Source organism: Meriones unguiculatus, chromosome 12 (genome assembly GCF_030254825.1).
Source record: "Meriones unguiculatus strain TT.TT164.6M chromosome 12, Bangor_MerUng_6.1, whole genome shotgun sequence".
Taxonomy (NCBI): Eukaryota; Metazoa; Chordata; class Mammalia; order Rodentia; family Muridae; genus Meriones; species Meriones unguiculatus.
In genome coordinates, this window is record NC_083360.1 from 55,369,739 (window position 1) to 55,387,911 (window position 18,173).

At 37.9% G+C, this 18,173-nt stretch overlaps 1 protein-coding gene across 35 annotated transcripts in view; it reads right to left on the bottom strand.

The window, feature by feature from the left end:
* Positions 1-18,173, bottom strand: part of Ptprd (protein tyrosine phosphatase receptor type D) — a 2,581,289-nt gene that overhangs the window by 712,541 nt on the left and 1,850,575 nt on the right. For all 35 annotated transcript variants that reach the window (XM_060365770.1, XM_060365741.1, XM_060365771.1 and 32 more), the window contains exon 10: positions 16,596-16,633. The gene's annotated coding sequence lies outside the window, so the exon portion shown is untranslated. The remainder of the gene's footprint in view (positions 1-16,595; positions 16,634-18,173) is intronic.

An 18,173-nucleotide genomic window follows, 5' to 3' on the forward strand; every position in this document is an offset into this window, starting at 1 on the left:
TAGTGCCATGCTGTTCCTATTCCCATGGCTTTTTGTAGACTTTAAAGCCAGAAAGAGTTGGTACTTCTAGCAATATGTGCTTTGTCTAAAATTGCTTTGGGCAATTAATATTAATATTAATTCATATAAATATTAAAGATTCTTTCCTACTTCTGTGAAGAATGACATCAGAATTTGGATGTCATTTTCTCTGGATGTTCTAATTTTGATGGCAGCCTATTTTAATTTTATAATGTTTCAACAATTGATTGTTTTGGGAGTACATCTATACTCCTAATATGGATTCCTCCAATCCATAAATACGGGTCTTTCCCTTATCAGTGGACTTGGGGACGGGCAAGTGTGAAGAAGGGGAAGGAAGGGTGGGACTGGGAGGGGAGGAGGGAGGGGCTTATGGGAAGATACAAAGTGAATAAAGTGTAATTAATAAGATAAAATTAAATTAAAAATATGGGAGGTCTTTATGTTGTCTAGTGTTATTATAATTTTTCTTCCTCATTGTTTTGAAATATTCACATCAGAAGTCTTTCACTTTTTTGGTTAGGTTTACTCTGAGATGTTTTTGAAGACATTGGACTTTCACATTATTATATATATGGATAATTAGAAATCTGTTTTCTCTCTAGAATTTTAAAGCATCCCTATATTTTAGTTTGAGAGAATTTAATGCTACTTTGAGAAATATGTCATTTTTTTTTTCAATGCAGTTTATTCAGGAACCTTGAACAATCCTCGGACCCTGGGGAAAGCCAGCCCACAGCTTAAATAGCCTCTGGGTAGCCAACCCAGGCGTGCCACGTGGGCAATGCAGATAGGTCCACATACATGGAAGCAAGCCAGATCCTCAGCCTTAGCCAAATGTGGAATTGTTGGTGACAGAGAGCACTCACCATCAGGAAGGTGGAAGGCGGAAACCAGCTCCATCTTTAAGGCATAGCATTCCGCAGCTCTCTACAGTAACCCCTTTTTGTTTTAGACGCATCAGGCAAGAGTAGAGGTCTGATCTCTGATATTAGAAATAAATTGGGACTTTGTACCGATGTTCATTTAGGTGTCATCCACCCAAAGAGCATCAGACCCGTCTGATACCTTTTTCTCAGAGGCGGGACCTGGGGCATCAACCCGCATGCAATCAGACATGCTCTTCTCTGGGTCAAAAGCTGCTGACCCTGAGTGCAGTGCTTAGCCTCGCATCCTGAGCATAACATTTTAGCTTTTTATGGTAGCCAACCATGCTTGGGGAGAATGTCCTGCTTCAATGGCTGTAAAGGCCTGAATGATCATGGCTGCATCACACTGTTGTGAGACTCTAATCTTGCATATATATACCACAGGCAAAACAAGGAGACCAACACCAGAAGGCCTGCTAACGCTCCCATGCCCGCCCATTCCTTCAGATGATTCATGGCTGCAGCAATCCATGTTGATAATCCTGTGGCTAGTCCAAAATATGTCATTCTTATTTTAATTTAATTGGATGACACTTGTGGCCATCACCACTCTTTTCATTGCCTATGCATTTTGGGTTTAGAATTCTTAGCTTTTTTTTTTTTCATGTGTTTCACAGTAGGTGTTAGAAAAAATAGACCATATATTAATTTGTTATGAGATCCTTTTCCTAAGGAAAGCCAAGCCTCTAAAGTCTAACAAAGTTTTCCTTCATTACATCTTTACTACTCTTGTTCTTAGATTTTCTGTGTTGTCATTTTTGGAAGCATTATAGTCAGATTTCTGATATCTTGAGTTAATTCTTTCATTAAACATTTTTAAATAGAAACAGAAGGAATATTACCAAATTCATTCTATGAAGCCACAGTCACCTTGGTACCTAAACCTCACAAAGATCCAAAAAAAAGAGAATTTCCGGCCAATCTCCCTTATGAACATTGATGCAAAAATACTTAATAAAATACTTGCAAACCGAATCCAAGAACACATCAAAGATATTATCCACTATGACCAAGTAGGCTTCATCCCAGGTATGCAGGGGTGGTTCAATATACGGAAATCCATCAATGTGATCCACCATATTAACAAACTGAAAGAAAAAAACCACATGATAATCTCCCTAGATGCTGAAAAAGCATTTGACAAAATCCAACATCCATTCATGTTCAAAGTATTGGAGAGATCAGGGGTACAAGGCACATATCTAAACATAGTAAAGGCGATATACAACAAGCCTATAGCCAACATCAAACTGAACGGAGAGAAACTTAAAGCAATCCCACTGAAATCAGGGACAAGACAAGGCTGCCCACTCTCTCCATATCTCTTCAACATAGTGCTGGAAGTCCTTGCTAGAGCAATAAGACAGTTGAAGGAGATCAAGGGGATACAAATTGGAAAGGAAGAAGTCAAATTATCACTATTTGCAGATGATATGATAGTATATGTGAGTGACCCCAAAAACTCTACCAGGGAACTCCTACAACCAATAAACACCTTCAGCAAAGTGGCCGGATACAAAATTAACTCAAAAAAATCAGTAGCCCTCCTGTATACAAAAGACAAAAGGGCTGAGTAAGAAATTAGGGAAACAACACCCTTCACAATAGCCACAAATGACATAAGGTACCTCGGAGTAACCCTAACCAAGGAAGTCAAACACTTGTATGAAAAAAATTTCAAATCTCTGAAGAAAGAATTAGAAGAAGATATGAGAAGATGGAAAGATCTCCCATGCTCATGGCTTGGCAAGATTAACATAGTAAAAATGGCCATCTTACCAAAAGCAATCTACAGATTCAATGCAATGCCCATCAAATTACCAACACAATTCTTTACAGACCTGGAAAGAAAAATTCTCAACTTCATGTGGAATAACAAGAAAAAGAAACCCAGAATTGCTAAAACAATCCTCTACAATAAAAGATCTTCCGGAGGTATCTCCATCCCTGATCTTAAGTTGTACTATAGAGCAACAGTTTTAAAAACTGCATGGTACTGGCATTGAAACAGAATGGTGGATCAATGCAACCGAACAGAGGACCCAGAAATAAACCCACACACTTATGGACACCTGATCTTTGATAAAGATGCCAAAACCATACAATGAAGAAAAGATAGCATCTTCAACAAATGGTGCTGGTCTAACTGGATGTCTACATGTAGAAAAATGAAAATAGATCCATACTTGTCACCCTGCACAAAACTGAAGTCAAAGTGGATCAAAGACCTCAACATAAAACCAGACACATTAAATCGGCTTGAAAAAAAAGTGGGAAATACCCTAGAACTCATTGGTACAGGGGAAAACTTCCTGAACAGAACACCAACAGCACAGGCTCTAAGAGCAACAATCAATAAATGGGACCTCATGAAACTGAAAAGCTTCTGTAAAGCAAAGGACACCATCATCAAAACAAAGCAACCTCCTACAGATTGGGAAAGAATCTTCACCAACCCTTTATCTGACAGAGGACTCATATCCAGTATATATAAAGAACTAAAGAAGCTGAAAAGCAGCAAACCAAGTAATCCACTTAAAAAATGGGGAACAGAGCTAAACAGAGAATTCTCTGTAGAGGAATACCGAATGGCAGAGAAGCACTTAAAGAAATGTTCAACCTCACTAGCCATTAGGGAAATGCAAATCAAAACAATCCTGAGATTTCACCTTACACCCATGAGAATGGCCAAGATAAAAAACTCAAGTGACAACACATGCTGGAGAGGTTGTGGAGAAAGGGGAACCCTTCTCCACTGCTGGTATGAATGTAAACTTGTACAACCACTCTGGAAATCAATCTGGCGCTTTCTCAGACAACTAGAAATAGCGCTTCCTCAAGATCCAGCCATACCACTACTGGGCATATATCCAAAAGAGGCTCAAGTACACAAAAAGGACATTTGCTCAACCATGTTTGTAGCAGCTTTAATTGTAATAGCCAGAAGCTGGAAACAACCCAGATGCCCCTCAACTGAAGAATGGATGCAGAAATTGTGGTACATCTACACAATGGAATATTACTCAGTAATGAAAAATAAGGAAATCATGAAATTTGCAGGTAAATGGTGGGATCTGGAAAGGATTATCCTGAGTGAGTTGTCCCAGAAGCAAAATGACACACATGGTATATACTCATTCATATAGACATACAACATAGGACAAACCCACTAAAACCTGTGCATCTAAAGAAACTAAGCAAGAGAGAGGACCCTAACTAAAATGTCCAATCCCCATCCTGAAAGGCAAAGAGGATGGACATCAGAAGAAGAAGAAAACAGGAAACAACCTAGGAACCTACCACAGAGGACCTTTGAAAGCCTCTGCCCTGCAGACTATCAAAGCAGATGCTGAGCCTGATGGGCAAATGTTGGGCAGAGTGAATGGAATTTTAGGTAAGAACTGGGAAATAGTAAGAGCTGGAGAGGACAGGGTCTCCACAAGGAGAGCAACAGAACAAGAAAATTTGAACACAGGGAACTTCCCAGAGACTCATACTCCAACCAAGGACTATTCATGGAGATAACCTAGAACCCCTGCACAGATGTAGCCCAGGGCAGTTCAGAGTCCAATTGAGTTACATAATGGGAAGAGGGACTGCCTCTGACATAATCTGAAAGGCCTGCTCTTTGATCACCTCTCCCTGGGGGGGAGCAGCCTTACCAGGCCATAGTAGAGGACAATGCAGCCACTTTTGATGTGAACTGATAGACTAAGATCAGAAAGGAGAGGAGAACCTCCCCTATCAGTGGACTTGGGGAGTGGCATGCAAGCAGAGGGAGGAAGGAGGGTGGGATTGGGAGGGGAGGAGGGAGGGGCTTATGGGGGGATGCAGAATGAATAAAGTGTAATTGATGAAAAATTTTTAAAAAAAGGGGAAAAATAATTTAAGAACCTTAAATGACTTTCAAAAGTGGAGGAAAACATGGAGTTAGTCAATTGGCATGGAGCACGTCTCGCCCCTGGGGACAATGGTCTCCTGAACGTACTCAGACCTCGGACACCACCACTGCTAGTTCTAGAACTGATGCAGGATGTTCCATTGAGGGGGTTAAGGCTTCTCATAATATTTCCTATAAGCCCACACCTGTTTGTTTATATCCTCCATTTTTATTCATTATTAGCCAGATAGAGCCAAGTAATTGTGGTAATGATACTTGCTTTCTTGCCCAATGCTGGAATGCTAGTAAATTTAGGTATGCCCTGGTTACTCACATGCCTTGCTGGGTGCCTGTGCCCGTTGATGCCCCTCACGCTATGACTCTCTTCAGACAGAAAAGGGATCTTGGAACTACAGCCACCATTGTTACTGCCATCTCATTGGCGGCTGTTGGAGCTACCACCTGGGCATTAGCCATGAGTCATACTGTGCAGACTGCTCATACCCTGAATAATCATTTAGCCAATGTAGCTCATGCCTTAAAAAGTAAAATTGAATTAAATTTTACCTAAATCTTACCTAAAAAGCAAAAAGGAATTAATGCTCAACTAAAAGGAAGCTTGATGGTGTTCAATCAGAGGATTGACCTCGTGCAGGAGCAAATTGATACCCTATGGCAAATCACTCAACTTGGCTGTCAATGAAAATATGCTGGACTTTGAGTCACTAGCATATAACATGAGAATTTTTCCTGTGCTGCAAATCTGTCTAAACAATTGTGGAGCTATATTTTAGGTAATTGGACTGGAGAATTCGATACTACGATGGAGCAGCTGAGAGTGGCCATTGTCACAGTAAATTCTACCAGAGTGGACGCAGGACTAGCCACAGGATTATCATCATGGATTGCTGCAGCCTTGAATCATCTGAAGGAATGGGCGGGCATGGGAGCGTTAGCAGGCCTTCTGGTGTTGGTCTCCTTGGTTTGCCTGTGGTATATATGCAAGATTAGAGTCTCACAACAGGGTAATGCAGCCATGACCATTCAGGCCTTTACAGCCATTGAAGCAGGACAGTCTCCCCAAGCATGGTTGGCTACCATAAAAAGCTAAAATGTTATGCTCAGGATGCGAGGTTAAGCACTGCACTCAGGGTCAGCAGCTTTTGACCCAGAGAAGAGCATGTCTGATTGCATGCGGGTTGATGCCCCAGGTCCCGCTTCTGAGAAAAAGGTATCAGACGGGTCTGATGCTCTTTGGGTGGATGACATCTAAATGAACATCAGTACAAAGTCCCAATTTATTTCTAATATCAGAGATCAGACCTCTACTCTTGCCTGATGTGTCTAAAACAGAAAGGGGGAACTGTAGAGAGCTGCGGAATGCTGAGCCTTAAAGATGGAGCTGGTTTCCGCCTTCCACCTTCCTGATGGTGAGTGCTCTCTGTCACGAACAATTCCACATTTGGCTAAGGCTGAGGATCTGGCTTGCTTCCATGTATGTGGACCTATCTGCATTGCCCACGTGGCACGCTGGGGTTGGCTACCCAGAGGCTATTTAAGCTGTGGGGCTTTCCCCAGGGTCCGATGATTGTTCAAGGTTCCCGAATAAACTGCATTGAAAAAAAAAACAAACAAAACATTTTTAAACTGACACCTTTTATGTTTGTTCAGTTTTCTAGAAGGTGTTGTAATCATTATTTATCATACTCTGTATAGGTATCTATTTGGTACATGTTGTCAACACCCAAGATACTTAAGTTTTTCTCTGGATGGTCCATTTTTGATCACAGCTGTTGTAATTTCATGAATTTAATGTTTTAAAAAAACAAATGACATATATTTTTCATCTATAATTACTTATTTTAATATACAAAAATTTAAAATAGAATTTTATTGGGGTGTGTGGCTGCTTCTTCACACATGAGAGAACCTGCATTCACTTCAGTGTAGTTGGGCCTCCAGAACAGAGTTTAAGCAGCTAATCCCTGACTTGGAAGATGTCATTTATAACTTGACATTCATCTGTAAAATCTGCACAGGAATAAGTAACTAAGACTCACCACCAATGCTTGACACAAGGTTCTTTCTAAAATGTTCCCACTGGGCATCAGTGCTTATGTGAATTTCTGCTTCTAGCCATTTTAGTCTCTCTCTGTGTGTGTGTGTGTGACTTAGAAATGGTAGCTAAGTCTTTTTGAGCTGTATTATCTAATTTATATATACAAATTGTACCAAAAAGTTATTGACCTTTTTACTCAAAATTTAAAACTATGCGTAATTGCAGATGCTAGAGGTGTGACTAATAATTTAAGGCTCTAGATGTGAGGAAGCTCCTTTAAGTGCTAAAACTAAACACATAGAGTTTCTGGCTCCAATTAACTAATAATTACTTATGTAATAGGAAAGGCAAGGTATATTATGTAGCAGGACATTTTTTTACCTTTGTAGCTATAAAAATAAATACTTTATAGGATAGAAAATAGTGTATCTTGCTGAATTAACATAAGTTATATTAAAGTACCGTTTTCATATATATATATATATATATATATATATATTTGTTGCTTTTGGATTTGAACAGGGTTTGATTCTATCTTGTTTGTTTGTTTACTTTGTCAGCGCTACCTTTCAGACATGTGGTTACCCTCAATCATTTGTGCTGTAGGAAGCTCCTATGCAGGGCCCTGTGTCAATGTGTATGTTGGCTATGCTTTTTGATTATCAAGGGGGCTTTTGAAAAGGAGATACCCATTTCTGTATATCATTATATGTGGGTGGTTTTTTAGGACACAGTTAAATTTCTTTGAAGAAGAACGCTTCATTTTAGCCTTTGTTCTGGTGCCTTACGTGAATCATGTTTAAAAGGTTATCTGTGCTTTTTTTCGAATGTCATGATCTTTCATGGAACTCATTTCTTTTTAGATTCTTGATTTTTGATTTAATTTCTTTCCTATTTTATATTTCCTATTTCTTAATGAAATGCAGTTCAGTGGTCTAGTTGATATGTATGGCTATGGGACAGTATTTGTTAATGTAAGCATGTTCTAAAGACTCACATATAGCTCAGTTTTCATTATAAGTTCTTTGCTTTGTTTCCATATGCCAAGCAAATGAAATAATTGAAGTTTCTGCTTTCAGAGTTTCAGAGGGGAGGGAGTGAGTTGGCATATCTTTTAGCATTAGCTAAGCTTAATTTCTTAGCCAAAATCCAGACAGAATTTCAGGATTTTTGGTTCGTTTTGTTTTTTGTTTTGTTACTGTGGTCACATAAGACTGTAATGGCAGAGTCGAAGAAAAACAGTAGTGGTAAACTTGGACTGTAATAATATTTAGAAATTCTTTCCATATTTTGACTGGATCACTTAAGAAGTTCCGAGGACTTGGGTTGACCCTGGGCCTATGCTGTGGGGCCTTGGGTAAATTCTATTCCTTCATGGCATTGAACATCCATTTAAAGAAGGCTTAAAGTTACAGATGGAGCTTTAACTTAGTCAGCCTATACAAACATGAAAATTATTGGTTTCTTTTAACCACTGAAAATGGCTGAAATAATATTAAAGATTTCAGCAATGCTACTTGGAAGTCTGAAAGGAGACCAAGACCTAACTAAATGGCGTGGATGATTGATGTAGCTTCTAAAGCAATGTAAGAAAGCAACAGAAGTCTTTCCCTGTAACCCCCTAGGCAGCAAAGGAAGTACGCTGCTCAGCTAACAGAAAGTAGGCTATGGATAGAAGCTCAATTCTCATAGAAATGAGGCAAAATTGTATGGAATATATGGACACATAACCCCTTCCTGATTTATTTTCAATTTTCCTCCTGTTATTCTATGCCTGGTGAGTTCAACATTATGGAATTTATCAATGACTTCTTTTTTTTTCATGCTTCTATATGATTCAAGCAATGGGAGCTTCTAACTGCTTAATGTTATAAGGGAAAAGACAAGAGTTCTGTGACTTATTTCTTTCATTCTTTTTTAAGGACTATTTTCTTTTTTTGAGTATGTGTGTTTTCAAGAGTGTATGCCACACGTACCTGTGGAATTTAGAAAGAGTATTGGATTCCCTGGAGCTGGAGTTACAGCTCCAGAATTTTTTTTAAATTTAATTTAATTTAATTTATTCATTATGTATCCCTTCTACAGCCCCCTCCCTTGTCTCCTCCCAATCCTACCCACCCTCCCGCTTCTCCCCCTTATGCCCTTTTTCTAGTCCCCTAATAGGGAAGGACCTCCTCCCCTTCTATCTGACCCTAGTTTATCTGGTCTAATTAGGACTGGCTTCATTGTCCTCTGTGGCCTGGCAAGGCTGCTCCCCCAGGGTTTTGAATCTCCCAACATGAGTGCTGGGAACTAAATTCTGGTCCTCTGGAAGAACAGCAAGTGCTCTTTACTGTGTGACATTCCTTCAGCTCTCTGTTTCTCTGTTTCCTTAGTTGTCAGAGTATGTGAGGTCAGGTTTTGGTTGTATGGCCCCCTTCCATGATGGTCTTTCCAAGTTCTGATTACTCTGTTATCGTCAAGCCAAGGCATGGCTGTTGTGCTCTCCTTTAATCATGCCCAGCCCTCTATAAATAATTGCTCCCTTACTGAGAAGATACTGATTGATTCATCTGCAATGGGTCACCATGCATGCCCCACCCCCTGCCTCATGATAAAGACTTGTTTCTTGATTGTGATACTACTGAGAGTAAATATAACCTTTAAGAAATGGAACCTAGTTGGCATCCTCTGAGCACTTATGTGTGTGCCTTGGAAAAGAATAGTTAGACTATACGCTTTTCTCTTTCTTGCTCTTTCCTTCTTTTGTATGCTGTATGCCATGATTTTAGCAGCTTCCTTAGTGCCCTAGGTGAACAACTTTCTCTTTCAAAGGCTTTTGCTAATAACTTAATGTCTTTTCCAAGTAAGAAAGCATCATGACCAACTGATAATAGAATGAAACCTTAAAAACTTTGAGCAAAAATAGACTTTTGTTTTTTTGGTTTATTACCTTGGGTATTTGTTGTATTAACAGAAAGCTTGCTACCACACTGAACTAACAGAAGTCACGTTTATATTGCAAAATAGACACAGTTTCCAGAGAAGCTAATAGGGATTAGTATAATTGTTGGACAATCTCAGCAGTTAGGTTTGTTATTTTTTGCATGGAAAACATCCTGTGTTTTTTTTTTTTTTTTGTTTTATTTGTAATATGCTCATTAGATTGTCTTAGATACAAATTGATGGTGAAGGCACATCCTGGTTACATTTATCCACTACTTTTTTTCAATAGAAAATGACAACTATGGTCTAAAGGGGGCATCAGAAATAGTTTTTATTCTACGATGATCCAGGAGGCTACCAAGTGGGTAGTTTTTTATGGCTCATCAGATATAGCTTCCCCTTTTCTATACACCTCCATAAATCTCAACACACATTTCCTTAGGGCGATGACTTATAATTCACCTATTAGTTTCATATCCTAGAAGGTTAGAAAGCCTGGAGCTTTTGATTTAAATATTATACAATTAAGTATTTATTTGAGAAAACAGACTTATGGGTGAAGAGATTGTGAAACACATAATAACCACAGCATATAATTACACAGTATATAATCAGCTCTGTGGGTGATACAAGTCAAACAATATCAGACATTATGAGGTGTTTATTACTAGCAAACTGTGTTATTCAATGTCCTAAGACTCAGAATGCACTGGGAAAGAAAAGGGGTTCACATGCTTTTTGGTGCCATAACGAATTATAGCGTTATTCATTGTATCACTGAGGACTGGAGCTCTTACAAAGGGTAGTGCTGTGGGTGTGGCTCAGTAAAAATTCCACAGTCTACAGATATTTTAACAGCTTTTTTTGTGTCTTTATTAGCAAGATTGTTTTTACACAATTTTAAACTCTAGTTCATACTTGGGGTTTCACAGATCTTCTTATCATTAGTGCTTGTTATAACACTTATGTGGCAGAGGAATTTGCTGTGGCTCATGCTTTCTATCTCGAGGTCCATGCTGAAATGTGTTTCGCTAAGGAGGGGATCCATCTTGTCAAACTTCTAGTGATTGTTTCTTTTCCTCCCTTACTGGCTTTTCACAGCAAGGTACTATGCTGAGGGAGGGACAAGAAATTTCAGGCAGTGACTTGAACTGAGAGAAGATGTAGACACTTGCCAACAAGAAGTCAAAGCCTTTAGTCTCACTTTCCAAAGAAAGTGCAATCTGATAACAACCTGAAAGGACAAGACAGTGCTCCTATCTCCAGTCAGGCCTGCAGATGAAAGCTAAACCCTATAGTTACCAATTATAAAATAGTAAGTACTTGAATTAACATCTACGTGTGTGTAATTGGTTACACTGCATTAAAAACTGACGTAGCTAATGAGTGGGGGCTGAGTGCCATGAGATGTTTCTTAATTCCACATACTTATGGAAGTCAAGATAAATCATTTCTAATACAAGTAGCAAAGACAAGAAGCAACTAAGTAAGATATTTCCTTTTTTACACAGGCAAGGGAAACCGACTATTTATATTAAGTGCATATAGAGAACAAAACAGACTGTAGAGGAGACTTAAGGACTGGGCAATTTTTATAAACCTTCATTATATTCTATGCCATATATATATTAGTCTCATATCTGAGAAGGTTAGAAAGCCTGGAGCTTTTGATTTAAATATTATACAATTAAGTGTTTATTTGAGAAAACAGACTTATGGATGAAGAGATTGTGAAACACATAATAACCACAGCATATAATTACACAGTATATAATCAGCTCTGTGGGTGATGCAAGTCAAACAATACCAGACATTATGAGGTGTTTATTACTAGCAAACTGTGTTATTCAATGTCCTAAGACTCAGAATATATATATTGTCAGTCTGCTTTCTAGAATAAGGAATTGTCTTCTCTGCCATGTTAGGCTATATGTTCTTAAACAAACAAACAAACAAATATATATATATATATAATGTTGTATTACATAATACCACAATGCTTTCAGAAATGCTGAAAGGAAATCTGTGGCATGCCTTTGTGCATTACCTACCAAGTCTTTATCCCTGAATATCTATTCTGAATTGACTGTTTGCACTCTCTTGGATGATTTCAGGAAAGCTTTGAGTGTCTGAGCACTTTGAATAAAATGAGAAAAAAAATCATTGATCATACTAACAGAGGCCAAATGAAATGAATTATAAAAATGGATGCATATAGCAAAGTTTTTTTTTTTAAAGCTGAACAGCAATATTTGAAAATTCTTATCAGCTCTAATGCTCTATGCATCCCTTAATATCTGAGGCTTCAGGAATTCATGTCTCAGTAACAAAAAGCTTCTAAACTTTGATGCATTAGGAAGAGCTTCTGCAGCAATAATTAATGTGTGGGGCCAAGAACACTAGAATTAATCTTGGAAACAGGGAAAATAAATGTGCATAGAAGTTTCCCTAGCATGGCACTGACATTTTTGGGTCCTATTATTGATCATTGGTGATAGAAAGAGAGTGATCACTCACAAAGGCGGACCTAATAATAGCCTCAAATATGGCAGAGTCCTCACTTGTTGTCTGTTCTGGTAACAGGCCATACTAAATGATTATTTTTCCACCCCACAGAGCAGAAGCAGCAAGACTCCACTTCATTTCCCCAGTGCATTGTACATGCACCCGAGACCAGTTGATTCACTTTTAGAATTTTTTTTCCTTTTGGTACTAACTTTCTTCCAGATATAAAACTTATGTCTGTAAGAAAGTGAAAATTTAGAACTCCTCTGTGGTTCTCATGTGTGTGGGCATGGTACTCTACCCCAATCCAGTCACCCAAGGAACATGAACCTCAGGGGATATTTGGCTGTAGCAGCTATGAGGAAGCCGCCAATATGGTTTTTCTAGTGGTGGCAATGAAAGGTCATTGTCTCCATTGGTTCTGTCACTGAAATTCTACTACTTTAGCTTTTCCAACTTAATAAAGAGTCTCATTGAAATTGTTGATGCCAAGGTTGCAGTGTTTAGGGAAAACAAATGACATGCTAGCTCTAAGCAGCTTCCCTAACAACATGTAATGTTGACTTCTTTGTCATCTTGATGTCTTCATCATCAGTTATAGCTATAAAGAACCTTTTTTTTTTTTTCTGTACAAACAAACCAAAGGTTCTTTGTAAATTCAAAACGGTGTACCAAAGTGGTAGAAATACAAAACAAACAATGATTTGACTCCTGGTTGTTTCATGAAAGCATTTTTAAACTTAGGTCTCAAAGTAAAATTGGTGTTTTAAAATAAAACTCCTACCTGGCCCCAAGATAACGTTAAATTCTTAGAGTCTACATGAAAAGAAGAGACCATTATACAACTAAGCTTCTTTCTTCTGTGTAAAACCCCAATGTTCTTTAGTAACATGCATTCATATGTTAGGCATCCCTCCCCAAAGAACCAATGGCACCCTTTGTCTCTGAACTGAGTTTACATTCGTGTCTAGAAGCACATGCAATTATGTGAAAAGATGAGATCACATCCTAAAAAAAGTTTCCTATCTTTGTAGAAGTTCTCTCACAGGAATGATCTAAAGAGGAAACAAGCATGTTTACCTATGGTAATGACAGGATAGCTGGACAGAGATCACACTAACTTGACTGTTTCTTCTAGTGAGCGTTTTGTTTATACCACAGACAATCTCAGGAAGGAGAACACGGCCTTACAGAACTGGCACAATGAAAGTGTATCCTAAACACATTCCACCTCTGGCTTCTGATGTGACAACGACAGCTCAAAGCTGTGTTCAGACAGGCAGGCGACACATAATGCAGCTGTCACAGCGCTGTTAGGCCATGTGTGTGGAAGTGTGTGTATGAATATACTAGAATCAAATTCTTTATTGATCTGTGCCCAACATTCTAACAGTTCAGGATTAATCTGTCTAATGAAAAAATAAAACATATTTTATTAAAATTAATCAGAAATAATTACTTTTACAGTTAAGCAAGCAATCAGTCAATAATTTCTTTAAATTGTTTTCAAGCAACATTTTTTTTTTTATTTAGAAAAATTGAAGTTACTAGTGTCCTCTGGATTCTCAGGATGGATACTTTTCCTCTTAACTTCAGGAAAAAGTGTACTTTGACTAACTGAGAGAAAGCAGAGTCTTCACACTATTAGCCAGAAGCAGATGCACTAAGAAAACAGCTCTGCTTTTTGGTTATGAACATGAGGAGTGATGATACATAGAGAAAACACAGGAGCAGCGGCTTCTGTTTGTTAAACTAGCACAAGAACTCAGAGGAACTGGGCCTCACTGGCATGTTCAAGAAGATTCAAAGAATGCTGCTATTAACTGGTGAAGGCACCCAGAACTGTAGGTTTTTCTTTTAATTGCTCATTATTGCCTTGTTGCCCATAACTCAATCCCCGAGACACCGTGCTGCACCGTGTCCCTTCTCAGACCTCATTCTTTAGGAAAGTAGCAATGAGTGGCTTATGTTATCTCTTACAATTTGGCTTGTCCTTTTAATGTTTTTTTTTTTTCTATTCCACATGATAATTTTCTCCTAATTGCGTGTACTGAAGATGTCATGTTTCTCTAACAGAGGTAGCATGAAACATTTGTAGAACACCAGAGATGGGTCTAGTATCAACTTTATTTCCCCTTTGTGCCAGTTATGTTTTTAAGTTTTTCTGAGACCCCCCCCCAAAAAAAAAGACCATTGGGTATCAATCATGTGACCTGTGTGAAGACTTATATGATGTAAGTAAACCACTGTAGGCTAGTGTCAGTGGAATGTGGAAAGAGAGAACCCACCTTATTCCGCTGGAAAAACTTAAGGATGAGCAGGTGGAGGTTTTTATGAGCCTGAAAACATTTCCCTGCACTCCAGACATAGCAGCACGAGGGTGATGACTAAAAATTTTTGCATTGAGTTAACCCCCAAAATAACTTTCTAAAATGGTAAAACTGAATCACAAGTACAAACCCTCGCACAAATTTTTAGAAGGCCAGCTTTATGGCTGCTGGGCCTTTGGACAGGTGCTTGTAGGGAGTTGACATGTTGGCCTTCTTAGTCTGTATTCTAGTAATATCATCTAAATACTTTCAGAGCTGTAGCTGTTCAGATGCCATGCAAGCCTGTAAAAATGTGACCCTGTGCCCATTTCTAACATGAAAACATTGAGAACCAGGGAAAAATGGCTTTCAAGGGTAGTTCTGGGATTCTGAGTATTTTGCATTAAGAGTCAATGCGTAAGTTTTTACTGCCCCAGCTGAAGTGACCATGGTTATGATATATGATGATTATAGAAAGTCATGGACTTACAGTGGATATACACAATTCAGAATGAATAAAAAATTTCCCAATACTTGTCGACTGTTAGTGTCATTTTGTTTAACAACACATACCATTATAGTCACACACCCATGATAGTAACAAGCATAAACCTAGTCATATTTCCCAAATGTTTCTTCATCGGAATGCTTTCCTTATTTATGTCTTTATCCTTATACAAAGGAAGGCTATCTTGATGAATGCTTATGCTTTGTGCTTTGGAGTAGAAAAACTTAGTTCTATATTTTCCTTGTCAAACCTTTAGATAGCAATTGAGACCAGCAACACAGTTAACCTTTATTTGCCAAGAAATAGCTATTACAGTAAAACTACAGTATAATTCTAGGGTTTTTTTTATCCCTGAATCTCAAAGTGGCTTGAACCATTCTGACTGTAAATTGGAATGGTTTAAAATATGGTTTCAATGAACTAGAAGTATATTTTAATTACTTATTTTACTTTGAGATACATGGTTTTAACTCTTGAAGAAGTCAGTGACATTAACACAACAGAAACATTAATACAAGTGAAACCAGGAATAACTCAGGAACCAGTTCCCTCATTTAAGCATGACTGAAGTTATCCATATGTCAAGATTTCCAAAAGCATCACATAATGACTTGATGAGTAGAATATTTTCTTCAACATAGTATAGAAGTACATTCAATGCTTCTATTTTCAAAAGATTCTATGTTCCAGTTTCACGGAACTATACTGACAAGTTAGTGAAATAGTAAAAATTGAAAAGAACTTTCAATTTTATAACATTTTCTATTTTCTTCTTTTTTTTTTCTTCAAGTGTTTCCATTGTATATCTGGGTACAACTTATGTTCTCTATCATTCTGTTCATTCTGGCTTTATACCCTTTCTTCACATCTTCAGTGAGGAATGGGTTGCATAGTTGTGAAATCTCCCTTGGCTTGTATGAACACTGTTATTTCTTCCTCCTGTTATTTTCAGCCCTCCTCTTACTGGTATGCTTTCTTTCTGTTCATCATGCTTTTTCTATCCCCTTCATTAGGCAACTTTTCTGTCATCACTACAACAGACTTCTGTCTAGACTCTTTGTGCTAATAGTCATCTGAGCCTATAGAGCAGTTTTTACTCAATCCACTGAAAAATCAGAATAGAATAGTTATAGCAGTTTTAACTGGTAAAAAAAAATCGCCTTGCAAAAGCTTACAGATTCACTCTTTCTCCTGCTAATCAAATACACCTAGGTCTTAAAATTTCACTCAGTCTGTAATTTTTTATGTCTATCTACTGCATTAAAAAATTCATGTAGACTTAAGACTTCAAATAGTCTCCAGTCATTGAAAGTTCAGTTTTATTTCTCAAAGAACGCAATTAAAATGCTAGCAGTTTCAAAAAGAAGCCATAACCCACTCTGGCAAACAGAGACAGTTAAGTAATAAAACAAAGAGAAAGTTAAAAGGTGGACCCAAAGAAGCACATTTTAAATCTTACTTGCTATTTAGATCTCCCGGTGCTCAACAGACTTCTCCCTAAACAAAGAAGAAATGTGACAACAATTAAAACATGAAAATGATGCTGTTAAAAACTGCTCATTTGGGTGACACGTGTTTATAGCGCCTGCCTAGTGGAAAATGTCAGAATCTACGGAGAAGTGAGAGGTGTTGTATTATGGCACTTTCCTTCACACTTACTGTTGTAAAGAGCAATCTAAAACATCCCTTTTCAAGCCCAAAGTAGCAAAATTTCCTCTGACTATTCGCAGAAGGAGAATAAAATTCAAATATGTTCTGTGTACTTGGCAATATAAAATATATACAATATGAAATTAACAACATTAATCATCAATTGGAAATTTTTCATATATTCTCATGCAAAGGAATATTCTTTGCCTTGTAAGCCAGTTGAAATTAAGATTTTATATTATTTTTTGTAAAGAGAGAAAACTCACTGAAATGCTTTGGATAATATCATATGTTCTTTAAAATACAGAATCTTCAAAGTTATGGGGAAAATGTTAAAAGAGAGAGAGAGTAAGAGAGTTTTTAAATTCCAAAACTGGACTGAGAAAAAGGCTTGGTAAGGTAATCTTATGGAAGAAGGAGGAGATAGAAAGATGCAGAGAAGACAGGAGCTCCACAAGGAGAGCAACAGAACAAAAAAATCTGGACAAAGTGGTCTTTTTTGAGACTGATAGTGCAACCTAGGACCATGCATGGAGATAACCTAGAACCCCTGCACAGATGTAGCCCATGGCACTTCAGTGTCCAAGCAGGATCCATAGTGATGATTACAGGGACTCTCTCTGTCATGAACTCAGTGGCCTGCTCTTTAATCACCTTCCCCTGAGGGAGGAACAGCCTTACCAGGCCACAGACGAGGACAAAGCAGACAGTCCTGATGAGACCTGATAAGACTAGTGTCAGATGGAAGGGGAGAAGTACCTCCCCTATCAGTGGACTTGGAGAGGGGCATGGGAGAAAAAAGAGGGAGAGTGGGACTGGAAGAGGACTAAGGAGGGGGTTACAGCTGGGATACAAAGTGAATAAATTATAATTAGTAAAAAATAAATAAATTTAAAAAAGAATGTAATGAAGGACTGGTGAAATGGCTTAGTTGGTAAGGACTCTTCCCATCAAGCCTGTGGACCTTAGTTTGATCTCGGGGACCCATATGGAGGAAGGACTCTTGGAAGTTTTCCTCTAACATCCAAAGACATAAAGGCATAATGAATACACACACAAATAAACTATATATATATATATATTTAATTAAAAATAAAAGTTTAACGTTAATGTAATTTTTATTAGGATGGAGAAAAAGTACAAATTAATGAACTTATTAGTATTTCAGGAGTTTAGTTTTATAATCTAGATGCCACTTCACAAACAGAACAGCCATTTTTCTCATTTTCCCAGTGATTTTATAATTATGCTTGCCCACTGCTTCTTTATAATAGTTAAAATGAAGAAATTAATTTGGGCTCTGAGTAGTTTGGAAAGTGAAGATATTAATCTATTAAAGTAACTGTACTTTAAAAAATATTGTTGAACAGTTTATCTTGTATCCCAG